The sequence below is a fragment of the Rhea americana genome, unplaced genomic scaffold (genome assembly GCF_003343005.1).
Source record: "Rhea americana isolate MKP2758 unplaced genomic scaffold, rheAme1 scaffold_72, whole genome shotgun sequence".
Taxonomy (NCBI): Eukaryota; Metazoa; Chordata; class Aves; order Rheiformes; family Rheidae; genus Rhea; species Rhea americana.
In genome coordinates this window covers 3,601,733-3,615,359 of record NW_028186890.1, presented here as the reverse complement: position 1 = coordinate 3,615,359, position 13,627 = coordinate 3,601,733, and the positions used below count along the sequence as shown (strand labels likewise).

The following is a 13,627-nucleotide window of genomic DNA, read 5'->3' as shown; positions in this document are numbered from 1 at the left end:
ACTAAACAGTCATTCCTACATCCAGTTTCAAGCCTGGCATCTGCATGCAGGAAGAGCTAGAGGATAGGCAGTTCAGAAGGCCCGTCTTTAATGGCAGGGGAGAATGTGGCCCAACTTTTGCAGGATTTTGAATGTTGCCTCCCAAAGCCCAGTTTGTGGGAATGTATCTCTATCCACACAAAGAACTAGCACTTGACAATCAGATTGACTCTTGRTCATCAGTGATGAGAAGTGACAGCTTCGCACAGTAATACAACAGCGCCAGTTAATGAATAATGACAGAGTTACTAAGTCTCTTGTTTACCAAGTACAACATTGCCTTAAGGGCAGAGAAGGCTGAAGTTACAGTCATGTTAACATACAAAGAATATCTGATGGAGTTCATCCTGTTGACATTAACATTCAATGGCCTTGGACCCCTCATACACCTGGGCAGTGTGTCTTGTCTCTGGTGAGCAAGTAACTGCAGAGCCAATGAAAAATCTTTGTCTGAATTCACTGAACTTTTCTTTAAGCTCCACTGAGATAATACCAGCTGTGTAATGACCTTGAAAGTAGAACACAATCATGTCTGGGATATATATTTTCCAAATGGCATCCCTTTTCAAGTTCCACACCAACAGTAGGATTTGAGGGAGGCAAAAGAATTAGGGCTGCTAATTAGGATTAGTCTCTCAACTAAGACACCTAGGATACCTGTTGTGGAGACAGGTATATATGGTTATGTCACCAACACAGCTATAGTTTCTTTTCTAAGGAAAGTGACAGGAAAAGGTAAAAATTTTGTTTCTTCCCACATAACACAAGTTTGGTAAGCAGGAACAAGGAAAAAAGTTTATACTGAACAGAACTTCTCTCTCATTCCATCTATTTAAGAGATAATTGCTTCTTATCTTAAGTAGAAGTCACTGTCTTCTAACTAGAAGAGATTGTACTGAGGGCTAAGAATACCACAAAGGGCAAAGTCAGATAGCAGGGATAGCCATATCAGCCTGCAAACGGCAGCACAATGCTTAACTGTCAACACACTTTGATCTTGCTTGTTAGAGTACAAACAGGCACAGTGCCACTGTAACACAACCTTCTGCAAAACATTTGCAAGTCCAAGACCCAGGCGAGCATGCAGGGACTGCATGCTTGCTATCCCTGAAACCAGGGTAGTAAACTAAAGCAAAAAGAGTGTTGCTGCAAGTACTGCAGAATTACTGCTGGAAAGACTTCTTCTAAGAAATAAGCATCAACTTAAGCTGCAGAGCTAGATCTGTTCCCAGCGCACATAAGAAAGCTTTTCTGTATGATGTCTGTAGTTAGGATACTGTTAATAATAGCCTGACAAGTAACAAGCATCATCTAGTTGAGATACCCATTAGAAAGCAGCCTCAGGACTGTCTAGGATTGCAGAGGTTCTTCAGCATGTTCTACAACTAAGCAGCAAGCAGATGTTGCACATTTGCAGAGAGAAGGTATTTTAGAGATATATCTCCAATACTTGGGGGGAAGTGATTTAGTTATTTATAAATCAGTGTCATAGAAACTAACTCACATTTCAGTATTACAGAGCAATATTTAGAATCACTCGTTATTGTTCTGTGTATCTGCAAGGGATGCAGTCAGATTTTAGAATATCTACACTTCACGCTTCAGTTTAAAAGCCAATATTTAAGTGGGTCGTCAGTTCTGACAACTGGAAAATTGAGAAAGTTCTTTGCTATTTTCAGTCTATACACTCATGCTTGCACAGCATGACAGTCTATTTGCAGGACAGTCTATTTCCTCAAGTTAAGCAATTTTTTTTTCCATACAGTTAAGACCAGAGATTAGTCTGCCAAGGTGTGCGTGRGGGAGGGGGGACAATGACTGTCCCAGACACCATCTGGGTCCCCCCTGCCCCTCCACCAAAAGGAACATCTTCCTGGCAGTGGTGGCCAGGTACTTTGTTTTCTTTTTGATTATCCTATATTTGAAATTTATTTGCAAAACAAACAGTGCAGCTGAAGCCCATAAACAGATCTCCACGCTGACTAAAAACAGCACATGCTGCAGTAAAAATGCATTGATTACAGAAAACTGGTTGGGCAACTCTGTCACTTGACTATATTGGCTCTTTAATAGCTTCCCAAGYGAGACTAGTTCAGCTTTGTTTTCTCTTGGAGCAGTTATGCTGTAAACTTCAACTCTGAAATAGATGCCTCTGCCAGCTCCCTCCTCCTGTTAACAGCATATACTGTGTTAAAGGCATAGGCCTCAACCTCAGCCCTGGCTTGCTCCACATCTACGTCTTCCATGGAGGAATGAAGACCAGGAGCTTGTGAGTAGGGCCAGCATCTGAAGCTGCAGCACTCCTAACTGCAGAGGGGAGGCTGGCACGGATCTGCGGCACCTTACTCGCACATGGGTAACCCCCAGTACAGACACACACACGGGACCGGTTCCCAAGCCTCYTTTCTTATGAAAGGGATGTCTCAGAGGTCAACAGATCTCACCTGAGGAGTTACACAAAACCTCTCCAAATGCCCTTTTGCTTCATGCCTTCCTGAGACTGGCAGCAGCTTTCCTCCATGCCCAAGTCATTTCAATGYTGCTGCAATTCAGATACTTCTGTGGACAGGACAGACACCCAATAAAAGTTTTTCTCTAGTGTAAAAGACAGTGCCAGAGATCTCAGACCCTGCAGTAGGAACCAGGTAGTATTTTTATCTTTTGCTTCCTCCTATAAGGTACAAGGGGCTAAGAACTTTRTCGCTGAGTTCCCTTTCAAAACAAACTATTTTTCCACAGTTACTTTCATTTTCTGAGCTGCTAGAGCAGATAACCAGAAGCTGTTTAAGCAAACACCCACACCAAACCTATCTCCAAGAAGTTACAGGGATCTGCCTTAATTGAGAAGTGAGGTTTCTCACGCCCTTTGGTTCTTTCCAGGAATTATCAAGGTGGTAGTAAGGYACCAGAAGGGGTAGTTCCACATCAGAAATGAGAAGTTTTGCTGAGTTTAGCAGCTTGAGTAGGAATTAAACACCCTCTTTCTCCACCTCCACTCTGCCCCTCTTAAGCAGTCACAAGTGACTGCGCCCCCTTCGCCACAGRTATGTGGATGGACTAAATAGACCTCTGGTTATTAGCAACAGCAGATGTTAGAATAGTTCACATGTAACCAGAGTCAAGGGCTACTAGAAGCTAAGCGCTAGTGATTTTTCATCCAGAAAAGCCTAGTAGGAAAGGGCACACTGCACTCTTTAGGCTGGAATCTTTCTGCTGAGCCTACTGACCACTAACTAGAGCATTAGGGTCCCACATTGCTGGGTCTGACCAGCTCACTRAGAAGTGGACATACCCTCTGGCACCAGGATTCTGCCCAAGAGTTTTTCTCCCAGGGCCCACTCACAGTATTTTTTTCTTTCTGCAACTTGAAATAAGAAAACCGCCACACAGCAAGCAARAACAGCACCTCTGGCATGTCATTCTGAACAACAGAAGAGACAGGCTATTAGTCTACTTTAATCATATCACATGCTTCGTATCAGATTCTTCACTGGTAACAGGACACTGATCTGAAGAACCTAAGGTTATAACAATCTTAGCCTCATAGATTGAGCAGAACTGGAAGAGTAGTGCAGACCCAGCATATCTAGGAATTCACAAAAGTTTTATTGACATAGAAAAGTGCCCCAGCCCACGAAGTGGTGTGACTTCTAGTTTGTTCACATAAACAAGTTTCTTACTATTTGTCATCTTATGCATCTTGTTTTYGCCAAGTATACCATTTGCTAACTGCAGCACTCATCGTTCACCAGCTGTCTGCCTGCCTACAGCTCCTCATGCTTCTGAATCACTCCTTTTCCCAYGCAAGTTTGCCAGCACTGTTATCCATCGCTGTAGATAAATAGCTATAATCATTATTCTATAGTCTTAGTCAATTTCTACTCTACCATAACCATGGCCCTTTCACTAAAGCCTGAAGAAGCATTGCTGCCAACACTTAAAGTTGGTATAGGTATAGGACTTCTGCTCCATCCAAGCAGGCTTGGACAGGGAATTTGACACAACCCAACCCAGGAAGCCAGTGCAATGGATTGAAGTCCTCATGTCATATTAACCATTGGCATCCACAAAGTTCTTGCATGAAGTATCTTACAGTCTCTTCCAAACACTCATATTGGGATGGGCAAGGAAAGAAATTCAGTAGAGAAGGCTCCCTAGTCATACTAAACCAGTTTGCTAGAAGCTGAGAGGTATAGTTAAACAAGGGATCTCCAAATTCAACAAGACAGAGCAATTCACAAGAGGGCAGTACCACAGCCATGAAAGACTACGGCTGCACACAGTCTCTGCGTTTACTGCCTTCTGCCCAAAGAGAGGCATTACTGCCTGTCCTGAGGTCACGTTCAACACAAGATACTGCAACTCRGCAGAGTTTGGTCTGCCTGCTGGCAAGATGAGTGTCATCACAGACTGTCTGTGGACAAGTATTTCACAATATCCTGAATTTCAGGCCATGGATACTGCTCAAGACTACCAGTAGGCATGAATGAAWAGAGAAATCCACAGTTATACGAAACTCAAGATAAAAGGGCCCTTTTGTCTCAGGCAGYCCCTCTTTCCAGAAAGGGGACAACGGGTAAGAGCAGCCCCAAAGTACAAGACTTCGGAGCATAAGTGTTTTGAGTCATTCCTTTCTGCCCAAGAATATCCCCCTGCAACCATGTTTTCCCCCCATCTGAARTCACATTTTCCTGCATTTATAACTGGCAGTACCTGTCCAAAACAGCCAAACCGCTCACTGATCTGAGTAGTTTGAGGATATAGCTCTGAAGCGATCTCATGCTTTATTCTGGAAGAGTCAGTCCCAGCAGGGACTGCTATACAGTCTTCAAGATTTACTGTAGTATTGTCTAGAACTACCTTTTTCCTCCCACTTTACAGGTAAATCACCTCATTCCACAAGCCCTTGCTACAAGAAAGGGGAAAAAAAAAGGAGACGAAAGAAAAATTTTACAGTATAGAGCAGCACTGTAAATAGCAAGAGTAACACAGCACAAGTTGTTACAGAAACTGTAATAAAGCAGCTTCATTTCTAGTCTAAGCATTTTATGAAGTGAAATACCACAATAAGGAATCTCAGCAGACAAAGCTGGAAAACAACAGGGGCCTCTGGACAGCAGAGCCAGCTGGAAGAGAGAGTCAAAGGCTTTCGGTTTCACTCCAGTGAAGACAACCCTGGCAGCCGAGGCAGAAGGCAATGCACGCAGGTGTTTTGCTAACCCACTGACTGCTGTGTTACCAGGCAGGTGATCCCAGCAGACTTAATTGGAGCAATGTGAGAATGTTACTTAGTCACAGATCTGCCACCTGCAGTTAAGACTCCACCACTAAACACCATCCAAAGAAAATCAATGCATTCTTCCAACCACAGCATATGTAGGTTATGGACAGGACTGTCTCAAGCCAAGAGGAACAGACATACGGCTTAAGTTCCCCAAGAATTTGGCAGTTAATGTAGACAGCAAGACTTTCAAAGCTAGGCCTGTTCTGGGAAAAGGAGGAGCCTCCTTGGAGTCTCTAGATTATACATCGCATTCTACTTACAGCAGCCTGGAAAATGGGTTAAGTTGAACCAGAACCAAGGGAGGCTGGGTGGCCTTTTCTGGTTTCTTGAGTGTGTCTCTGTCCTTTTCTAAATTTAGAGCACAAATATTTCAGAAGACTATTTGGCAGAACAAAACTAGAAGAACAGGATGGAAGAGTCAGAATTTTCTTTAAAAAGAAAGAACTTAAATCCAGAGTAACCAATTGATTTACAAATACCAGCTAAACCTCAACGCAGAGAAAAGTGCTCCCATATTAGAAGGATAAAGCAGTACTATTCTGTCTCAGCTTGAATCAGTGAATTAAGATTCAGGCTAAGAACACTTTGCAATATGGATGCAGATCGATTTTTTGAGAACTTACCTCACTCCCATCATGTTGCTCTCTTCCCCCCTACAGCTCATTCTGAAAGAGACACTTCCTACTTCACAGCAGTTCTACTATTTTTAATCACACTAAACTTAATAATGACACCAAATTATAAGAAGTCGTCTTATGCATGCTACCTGGGTAGTTAAGGACTGARATGGGCGCCTCCTTCTGCCCCAACATACATGCACTCCTGTCCTAATGAYAGGGTAGGTAAAACAGACTAGGAAATTCCCACGGCCTACTACTCCTTCTACAGAAGTCATCCAGCAGCAGAATCATCCACCACAGGAAGCTGTTGTGCAGCTGAATGAACTGCCGCTTTCACAGATGGGGTTTTCCACCAAAATTCTCAGCACAGGAGTAAACATCCAGTAACACTGCAGTGCATGACTGCTGCTACAGTGAAGGATGACCCAGCTCAGCTTGCACACTGCTACGCAGGCTGTTTCTCCCAAAAGCACACACTTCACTGTGAAGACCTTCTCTCTTCAAAGTGAGCACAGAGCATCTGCTCGGGTTCCCATGGAACACCGTGTGCACAGTCACCTAGTTACCTGTACTCTGCAAGATCACGCTCAGGGCACCAGCTTGTCAGACCTGCTAGARAAGTTCCCTATCTCTCCAAGGCTACGCAAAGGCACAAACTTGCTTTTTTACTACAGGGTCAAATCTAAACCACTGCCAGGACAGGGACAGTCCAGTCTCCTCTCCCCAGAGGGCTCCAAAGCTGTAACACAACAGATTTGGAATGAAAACAAACAAGACAGCTTCAAAACCACAGGCAAGACTGCAGCATCAAAAGAGCCTTTGAGGTCTTGGAGTCAGATGTTAAAGCAGCTTTCTGTTCCTTGAAATTGATTCCTTGAAATGGCCTCTTCTGTTGAAGTAAGTCAATTTGATGCTATTTTCAACACTAAGAATATATTCATATACTGGTTTTGGTGATGCTATCTCACTCACCTCAGTTTAGTTCCACAGRGTCACGAGTCACAGCACTGTCACTTTTATCCCCAGGGAGCAGATGATAAAGGAAGCTCCAACATGCAGGGGGAGTCCCATGCATGTATTCCACATAAGTGGCGCCAGCTGCCACAGGCAACCCCTCCCACCTCGTGCCCCTCAGAAACGAGCACGAGCACCCCCTCATTTTAGCTACGTGCAAAGCTCCTCCATTCAGACCAGGAATTATTCCTCCTGGAAAGTGACTGGTGGGAGGGACCTGTGGGCCCACATGGCATCTGCCAAGGGGCAGCCACTGCAGACAGTGTAGTGCCTTGCTGTACTACGCCACGGCAGCTGCTCCCAGGAAGAGGAGGGGGCAGTAGCTGCTTCGGGAACCCAAAGAGGGGCCCAGGCTAGCTTTTGGGGCCTGACCCGCCCCACAAGGCCCCACTTCTCCAAGCCACCAGCCTTTTGTTCCCAGGGCTCTGCGAAGGCCCCGGCCCCAGAGAGCCATTGTGCTCCAGCGACCACCATTGTATTTCCACACGCCTCCTTCGCATTCCTGCGCGGCCCCCGTCAGGGGAGGTTTGCAGCAGACCCTACGCGGGGGCAGAAAGGGCAGAAGGAAGAAAGGCTGCACAGTTTACTGTGTTTCATATGGTTCACCAGGGCTTCTTCTCAAGAACTGGGATCTACAGATGATTGTCAGTTCGGTAAACGCTGTGTTGCACGAAAGCTTTTGRGCAGAAATCTTCTCTAATTAAAAGAGCTTCCTTAGGGCATACACAGATTTACTGCACAGCCCTACAAGGCTCCTTAGTTATTCCACGTGCAGTCTCTCTGCAAAGCCTGCATTAGAAAGGGACCTGAATGCAAAGAAGAGCACAGCAACTTCCTAGACTGTTAGGAAAGGAACATCCCTCAGCAAGGCTGGGGGTTTTTTTTATTATTTTTATTTTTATTTTATTTTTCCTAAAGAGACACCTTGGTGAGGAACATAAAAGGCAGACAGAAGTTCTAATTAAGGCCCCAGTTTCTCCAAACATCTAGCAGAGATACTGTGCAACAGTGAATATAGAGTTTCAATCTCTGCTGCATCAGTGCAAAATTGAAGACAATAGCAGGGGAGAACTAAGCTTTGCTGACCTGCAAACCTCCTCAGCTTCAGTCCAGCATGATATAGTGCATTCATACTTCTGTTATGAATGAGACAGAAGCCTAACCGGGTAAACAGACAGAAGCCTAATTTGGTAAAGAGACAAAAATGGGAGTGAGAAGACACAGAACAGGTTTTTTTGGTAAAATGACACAACCCAACCTCACTGGGAAGTTGAGGGTGTTCCAGTGAAGCCACTCAAGGCTGACTCATCCCCAGTGACTTCAGTCTATGGTGACACACAGTCCAGATACACGTGACAAGCTCCACAGGGGTCAAGAGGATGCTTTGATTGTAGCAGGCTGCCAGCAGGAAACAAGCTTCAGATTCAATGCACCATTATAATAGCAATATTAGAATTGGTGTCCTATCAGCACACCGGCCAGAATGACATCCTTTTGTGTAAAGACTAGTCTACAGATTAGTTGACTACAGGCAGCTAGGAGATAAACACAGCAGTTCACATGATACTCTTAGAAACCCAAGTATGTAGCTCAAGAAAAAAATATTTGATATTTGCACTACTGAATAAAGATCCCCTCTAATCCATGTTCACACAAAATGCATGCCCCTCACATTCCAAGAAATGTGTAGTAAACCAGTTGMAGGACCAAGGAGAAATAAGAAAAAACAAGAAGGGAATAAAACATTCCTGGCAGAAATGTTTTTGCTTCTGAGACTGGTACACCTAGCAACTCAGAAACTGAAATGCCATTAAAGGTACAGAATCCTCCCTGGAAAGGTCCAGCTAGAGTGTAAATCAGTATTCAGCTRTTTTATGCAACAGTAGTTTCTCCAATTAATTTAGATTCCACAGCTGACTCTCAAGTAAGTTGTTAACCATCTATCATAACAGACATTCTGGCTCTGGGTGCTTAAGATTTGTGTGTTTTTATATTATGGAATGATAGCAGCAGCCCTTAGAGTCCAAGGTGCGAAAGAGTCACTTCATGGCAGGTTTAGCACAGTTGGTTAGAGCAGGGTGCTACTAATGCCACGGTCGTGGGTTCAATCCCCATATGGGCTACACTGAGGGTTGGACTAGATGACCTCCAGAGGTCCCTTCCAACCTTACCATTCTATGATCTGCCTTTGCATGCAACTCCTAAACTCCAGCACCAACAGAGCATAGGCTGAGACACCCATACACCTCAGAATCCCCCATAGCATAAAGTACCTAGAGGAAGTTTTCTTGAACAAGCGTTATTCTGGTACCTTGGCCCAATAGAAATTAAGGGTTTGGAATGAATTGACTTTAACAAAAGACGATCCACTGCACTAGGTCTCCCCATACAGACAAGAGCTCAGGGCACTGAGCTCTTTAGAAGCCCCCCAAAGCCCACCCCAGGTAGGACACTGCAGCTCACTATGAGCTGAGGTAGCAGTCCAAGCACAGTGTTATTGGAAGAGACAGCCAGGAGCGACTGCAATCCCTTCTCTAGGGCAACCCTGGGAAACAGGCTCCTTTGTTACCAATCAACAGGTAAAACCGCTTTATGGAAACTTACTGCCCAGGTATGCAAACCACTGTGAGCTAGTTCCTCTCCTCCCCCTTTCCCAAGCTGCCTCCAGGGCAACTAATAGGAAGCAGCAGCAGAAGGGACTGATTACAGCAAATTCCTGCTGTGAGAAGGACAGTGTAGTTCAACACGCATAACCGTAGCTTTGAAGTCTTATGCCTGTCTTTGTTGTGTGTGAAACAATTCCTTCGCAATCACTTTTTCCCATGCAAGTATGTCAGCATTGTTATGCATGACTGTAGAAAAGCAGCTATAATCATTATTCTATAATCTTAGTCAAGAGGGGAATTCTGCATTATGTAACTTCAAATCTTCGGGCTGCTGGATAACCTAATATATATAAYTCTTTCCAGACCAGCATTTCTCTGATACACATGGTCATGGGATTATTTACCAAAGTGGAAGATATCAGTGATCTGCTTATAACAATTTTGCAGTAAAGAGTATAACACTTCCCTTATGCACCTGTTTGCACAAGCCTGCACTGCAAGGAGACTGAACAAAACTGGCTGGCAAAGCCAGGCAGCACCCTGAGGCAAAGGACTAGCAGTATTTGCTATCCATAACACTCCTAAGACACGTGAGATCTAGCCCTTTCCATAGAAGAAAGCCCATCTTTGGCTTAATTTTCTCTCTCCTCCCACAAACACCCTTCTTCTCTGTATTTACCTCAAACTGGGCTTCTCCAGCTCTGCCACATCTGAGAAGACATATGCTTGTACGTACCTCTCAGGTATGCTTGTCAGAGACAGGCTACAGCAGTGTTCTCCAATACCAATCTCCATCTTGACAGGGTGTTTTTTTCACTTTTTCTGCTTATCGTCTAATGAACAGTCTCTTTTTCCAGGATTGCCCACAGTAATGCCTCATCTTTTTCCAGGAAATTTGTTAGCTCTGAATCTATCAGTGCATTCAAATAATGATTTAAACAATTTCCAGTATGCAGGTCCTTGTGTTTTGCTTATAACTCTGCCTAGGTTGCATGTCAGCCATTAACTACTTCAGGGCCTCTGAGCCCTGATAAACCACAGCTTGAAACAGAGTATGGAACTGAGCAACAAACAGGTTCCAGTATAACCTACAGACCACAAAGAAATCACTTTGGCTGTGCCTCACGTATTAACATCATATCATGCCAAGAGACACCTTGCAATTTTTAGCCTTTCCTTCAGTTACTCCCTCTTTAAGAATACACCTCCACCTGGTGCAGGTATAATCAGATAATTACTGTAGCTCATTAAACAGTTCCTGAAGATAAGGTGGCTCACAAAGCCTGTTTTGTGCATGCATCCACTTATTTTCCTGTAGAAGGCTCTGGTTCTGAATACCTCACACAGACATGTCAGTGCAAGAGGGGTGTTTATTTCTTAGCCCATCAAAGCCAAGAGCTGCAGTGGACCACACTTATCTTCCTTTTTTGCATGTGAAGACTCCAGATCTGGAAGGAAAWGCAGACACAGGGCTCCTATTTTAGACCATCTCCCACACCAGCTAATGGTTCTGGGTCACAATGCACCTGACTGTCCCCTGAGAACTGAAATAAAGACAGTAACAGAACAGAGAGAGTCCAGATGAGCTGCATCACTAAAGCTGCTAAATCCTCTTAAGGGAGGAGCTTCTGTGCAGCAGGCTAGAGATTGCCTAAGGAGAAAGCTTTTTCCAAGCACTGAGCTTGCCTTTTCTATTTCTGTCATACACAGGTACGAAGCCGAGCAAATGCTGCAGGACTTCACCCAGCAAAAGAGGTTTCCCTCCCAGCCCCGGGTCCAACACATACCATTCATATAGCATTCGCAAGAGCAGAGGGATCCCAGCTAAGCTGGATTCAGGTCCAGAGAAGCTCCGCCAACCAGAACTACCTTGGAAGCAAGATCCTTCTAGGAAAAGGATATTAAAGAAAGTTAGGAGGGCGGAAAAGCTATTTAATTCTCTGAGCCACCCCAAATCTGCATCTTGGCCTGCAGAGTAATTGGCAAAGGTCTCTTACACAGGTGTGGTAGCCCAACATGAGCAAGTGTACGTGAGCAATTATTTAAAGAAAATTAGCTGGAGGTGTAAGAATTCTTGCTCCAACCAAAGAACCAGAAACATACAGGAACATAGAATCTATCCCACTGTAGCAACCACAAACAGGTCTACTAATGGGATCCTGACAGTATTGCTGCTGCTGTGCATGCCTTGGAATTTGAGTAAGTCACTGATTCAGCTGCCAATGTTTATTCCCATTTAGTGTTTACAAAGCATTAAGCAAGACCTAAGTAACTCATCACTTTTAGAGCTTGTTCATCATATGTTTATCTTTACATCAACATATGACAGCACACTTCTGAGAAGGATTCTCACACCAGCTGCCTCTCTCAAGGCCATCAGACCAGTGATTCTGCAATTAGACCCCTGTATTCACCAAAGGATATCAGACTGCAGTACCCTAGCCACACACTTCTGCTGCGAGGTTCTCAGATAGAAAGCAAGGATCACACCATCACACTCAAGCCTCAGGCTTTGAATAGACAGATTTTCCTCAAGCAGAGTGCCTGAGAAAGGAGAAAAAAAGTCTTACATGGAAAGGAAGTATCACTAACCCCAGGTTTCCAAGCAGCACTCTCCAGTCTCATGCTCTCACCCACACGGAGTCCCATGGGCATTCTCAGGAGCTACACAACAAGAGGCTCAACTAGTGTTTGGATGGATTAGGTCCCACAAAACACAATCACAGCTAGCAGCACCTTCAACCCCAAGAATTGCTCCTCTGCCCCAAACACTATCTCTGAGACAGCACTTCAGTGAGGTACCCAGTCCCTCATCTGTAGGGCTATTAAARTTTCTAGCTCTGATCTCATGAGTAAGATGGAAATGCCAGAGTTGGTCCAAGACAAAGCAGTATATCATTATAAACCAGCTATATTCAGTTTATGAACACAGTGAAGCCTATGCTTGGATTCCAGGGTGGGTTCCCCCTCCCCCCCCCCTTTTTTTTTATTTGGTAAACTGAGTACTCCATTTTATGTTTAATGCATACACAGAACTTCTAGGCTCTAGAGCAGCCATGGCATATCCAGGCTGTAACAAGTCCTTATATCCGTGTATTAACAGACTTGTTAACAGTCATGCTGCAAAACAGTTCACAGCTAAGGTCTAGCTGTTGAAATGCCCAAATTCTTCTCCTCACCAGTATCTTAATAAACAAATAAACAACCCATCAGTCTGGGCCAGTACCAGATTCTTGTAGTCACCAGATTTTCTAGTCATATTGGGGTTAAGATCTCTACAGACACATTTAATGCAAGTCTCAGAAATGAATCAAGACAAAAATCCTATTGAAGACAGGGATATCACCCAACTCTCACTTACACACAGCTAAGGCACATTCATTCCACTAAAATTGCTTTTAACCCTGAAACGCTATATTACACAACTAAAAGCCTGGTCAGTAGGACTCATTCCTGCATGGGTCAATTCCATCATAACCAACATGACGACTTCTCAGGCCACGTATTGGCTACACAGGAGGATCAGCACTCACCCACTGATTTAGAAGTGCTGACTCTGAAACACAGGCACGCACACGAGCTGTGGACAAACAGGAATCACACCCAGAAAGACGACTCCTTCACCTCCACACTGATCAAGAGCCCGAGCAAGAGCAAGGAGGCTCCTCCGCTCTCCTCCTTCCAGCAGCAGGGACGCACGCCGGCCTCCGAAGGCTCCGCGGGGCACGCAGGGAAGCGCTCTGCTACGCCGCTAACACCGCGGAGTCCCTCCAGGATTCGTAGGTGCTGCAGCAGCCCGGGCAGAAGGAAGCGCCACGGCGGCCCCGAGCCCTGCCCCGGCCTCCGGAGAGAGGGACGGCGCCCCGCAAAGCCGGGCAGCAGCCGGGGGCCGGTGCCAGCTGCCACCGGGAAAGCGCCCCGCGCCCTCCCCGCCTGCCTCGGGCGCGCAGGTTATCGGCGGAGGCGCCAGATAAGAAAGAGCTGCAGGAGGCCAAAGAACAGAGAAGTTTCCGGGCCGGGGCGGAGGGGGAGCGCTGGGTGCCGCCGCTCCCCGAGCGCCGGGG

General features: G+C 45.2%; 1 protein-coding gene across 3 annotated transcripts in view; it reads right to left on the bottom strand.

Moving 5' to 3' along the window:
* CD82 (CD82 molecule) overlaps positions 1-13,575 on the bottom strand; it is a 42,846-nt gene extending 29,271 nt beyond the window's left edge. Inside the window, exon 1 of one of the 3 annotated variants that reach the window (XM_085321873.1) lies at positions 13,188-13,575. The gene's annotated coding sequence lies outside the window, so the exon portion shown is untranslated. The other 2 variants (XM_085321874.1, XM_085321875.1) reach the window with 2 other exon arrangements.
* Positions 13,576-13,627: the final 52 nt, after the last annotated feature.